Here is a 3,996-nt window from a genome sequence, read left to right as displayed (position 1 = left end):
CCTGCCAAAAGTGTCCGATGGTCACTTAGGGTCGTAATCTTGACAATGTTAATATGTGAGAGGGTCATTGTCATCGGAGGTGAATTATCCATTTAAATTTTAATCGTTTCTCAATGGATAACGGTCGCCTGTTGAAAGTGTACGATGGTCATTTAGGTTCGTTTTAATGCTAAAAAAAAAACGTATTTAAAACATATTAAACATCAATTAAGCATGTTTTAAACTTTTTAAAACACGTTTAAAACATGTTTCTTATTAATTAATGTGAGATGGGTGATTACTAAATCGCTGTATCCGCAGTCGCATGACAGTGCGGATAAATCGACGTGTTACGCTGTAATCAAAAGGCTATCATTTTGATTAGGGGAAAGTGGGCGAATTATGCGCAGCGGGTAATTGTGCGCATCCTGGTTTGGTACTTTGCCGATAAATGGAGACATCGGCGTGATGAAATTTTTACGCAGGAGGTCGTCCTCTTAAGTTATAACCACAAAAGATATAACGTAAGTACATTGATAAACAGTGAAAAATAAAAAAGTAAAAACATACATTTTCTTGTTATTTCAGCGTTCAGAAAATAAGGTGGTAAGTCCGTATTTTTAATTTGTTGGTTTAAAGTTGCATACGTTATTAAAGTACGTTATTATGTGCGCCTTTTGATCCGTTATTTATTAAGTTCGGTTAACTAGTATTGAAGTAATCGTATTTCATATAGAGTCAGATCGTGGCGGGTTTATATACTATGCGCAGGCGGTTTGAAATGCGCACAATTACCCATCTTCAATAGACTATATAGCTATTTTCCAGTATTAGAGGTTAATTTTTTATTTTTACTAAAGTTTATATGCATTAGTATCACCTAGCAGAGGTTAATTTTGTATTTTTGTTAAAGCCTATGTGCATTAATATTATTAGAGGTTAGTTTTATATTTTTGCTAAATATAATATATGTAATATATATTTATATTACAATATTATAAATGTATTTTATGATTTTTTCTTTGTCAACATTATATAATTCATTCACTTTCTACAACTTTTGCTTTGCGCACAATTCCCTAACCCATGCGCTCAATTACCCGAAGGGTGACAAATTTTTTTGCTTTTCCGTTTTTTCCTTTTTGCCAAGTACGACCTTATTGAATGAAAAACTGTTCAATATAAGAATACGTAATGGTAAGAGAATGTTTGTAGTTTCTATTTCCCTATTTATATCGCTTTGAACTTAGAAAACCATCCCAGAAAAACAAATATCCCTTAGGTGCGCACAATTCGCCCACTTTCCCCTACAGCGTAACACGTCGATTTATCCGCACTGTCATGCGACTGTGGATACAGCGATTTAGTAATCACCCATCTCATATTAATTAATAAGAAACATGTTTTAAACGTGTTTTAAAAAGTTTAAAACACGCTTAATTGATGTTTTTAATATGTTTTAAATGCGTTTTTTTTTAGCATTAAAACGAACCTAAATGACCATCGTACACTTTCAACAGGCGACCGTTATCCATTGAGAAACGATTAAAATTTAAATGGATAATTCACCTCCGAATAGGCTTTAAAGCATCCTTTCATTGTCCATTCTCGTGAGAACGGAACGATATTTTCTCCGTCTCTTCAATTTTAATTTATTCCAATCAATGATTATTTTGGATTCGCTGCTGTAAAGTGTTCAGTACTTTCGCTCCAAGAGGAAAGTGCCTTAAAGTTTGCAGCGGAAAAATATAAAATGGTTGGAAATAGTAGCGCATAAAGCAGAGATTTATTTATTCAATTTTGCAAATATGGTGAAAACTAAATGATGCGTAATGTAATTATAACTTACTAAAACATAAATACAATAACGTAAGTATTAAAATATGAGACATAAATAACTTTTATAAATGTCATATTGGAAAACTTAATACTGTCAATTTCAACTTATAATTTATAAAAAGTAACAAATAGAAAGTGAGCAAGGTTTAACCAGTAGTGATAGTGTATTTTTGATTGAAAAGAGGAATAAAATTAAGTAAAAGTCGCCGAAATGTGTAGATAATTGAGCAAAATGAAAATATAATACTGTTACATTTGATTGTTACTTCTTTTGGGCCATCATTGTCATATCATTTAATTATTTCATTAAAACCATACATGTGGAGTATCGATTTTTTAGCTAAACGAATACATTTATTATTTCATAAAAATTCGTTAGATTTGACATTACAAGTCCATTTGCTCTGCATATATTTATTTTTAACAAAATTGATAACTGGTATGGAATTAGTAATGTTAAAAATTATCATTCAATATGACTGTCATTTTGTCGCTGTGTCTTCATATATATTTGACTACTTTTTGCACAAATTGAAAATGCACGGCATAACTGTACAATGGGACAGAAACATCTCCGATACCACTAAATTTTTTGCTTCCGCAAAAAAAAATGCAACTTTCACTTAATGCTCAACATGATAGGTGTTTTGCGTTTATGGCATCATTTTATTTGTAAGCATCATTTACCCTTGTTTAATATTTGACAACAATAAGAATAAACTAACCCCCTGCAGTATGTGTAGTACGTTTTATCAGACATACAGTTTTTATATACATATAAACATATAATAGTTGCATATTTTATAATCAACATACTTCATTATGTTATGAATAAATTGTTGACATGTTAATCAAATTAACCCTTAGTACCCACAAAGGGTTGGCGTAACCCCCCCCCCTCCCGATTTTCATAGTTCAGACGTTTTTTTCCGATCCCTTTTCACTTATTGCAAAATATCTTTTGTGCTATGACATTAGATTTCCTATTCAGTCTTCAAACGATAGATTAAAAAAAATTAGTTAAAATCGATGCACTACAATCTGAGATACAAGCAAAAGAAAACGCTGAGTTACAAATATCTGAATGTGAGTAGATAGGGACTTTTTTGAGATGTGGATACTGAGGATTAATTTAACTATTTATTAATTTTACGAATCGAGTGAGTCTTGATATGTCATACGTTATGAAAGAATCGACAAAAGAAAACAATTCGCATTACACATTTTATCTGGTAACATCTGGTACAAAACAAACATCTGGTACACACATTTTATCTGGTACAAAAGACATAATACTCTTAACAAAAATCAATCGTACTATATTCTTATATAATATATGCAATTGTACAATACTTATAGTTAATACATTTTAGGTCAGGTATTAGTCTTTATATATAAAATTTGAATACATTTTGATACACCTATTTCACATGATAATTCTTAATTGCACTGAAACGAAATTGAACGTTACTAAATATTTTAAACTTTGAACTTAAACTAAGTGAATATCATGCGTTCTTGGCTGTGTTTTTGTGTCTTGTCTTCTTTGTTAATCTTATTATAATGTCTCACATAGATTTTCAAAAATAATTTTTTGCATAATAGTCTACCGCGTCTCCTGATATACTTTGTATCTTTATCAATATATATCTATGCATAGATATATATTAATTTGACGCGAAACTAAATTTATCATATATCATAGCATACGACTACACACGCGCATTTATATTATCATTTTTATCGCAATTTCAGAGTAAACACGTAAATGTCACATTAATCTTGACTCGACTTCCACAATTCTACGTGAGATTTCTAAACTGGTGTCTTAGTTTTTTATTAATAGGCGCGACCCCGCCCCCGCTTGTCATGGCCTCTGCACCTTCCTCTGAATGGCCCCCAAGTAGTCGTTCTGTACTTGAATACCGGCACGTGTTCCTCTTTTCTCTGTAATTAAAAAACAAAAAATTATTAAAACTAGATACATATATAACATATGGTACATGAAGATATATGTAAATATATCATTTGATGTTAATTTTTTATGTTAATCACAATATTTATTGCAATAACAAAACAAATTTTTGATAACAATGATTTTAATTAACAATGTTCTTAATACTGTTATATGAAAAACTTAATTCATATAAATATGAATATGATTTAAGATTTAATATT

The sequence above is a fragment of the Trachymyrmex cornetzi genome, unplaced genomic scaffold (genome assembly GCF_001594075.2).
Source record: "Trachymyrmex cornetzi isolate Tcor2-1 unplaced genomic scaffold, Tcor1.1 scaffold616, whole genome shotgun sequence".
Classification (NCBI taxonomy): domain Eukaryota; kingdom Metazoa; phylum Arthropoda; class Insecta; order Hymenoptera; family Formicidae; genus Trachymyrmex; species Trachymyrmex cornetzi.
Note: the sequence above shows the minus strand (reverse complement) of the source record.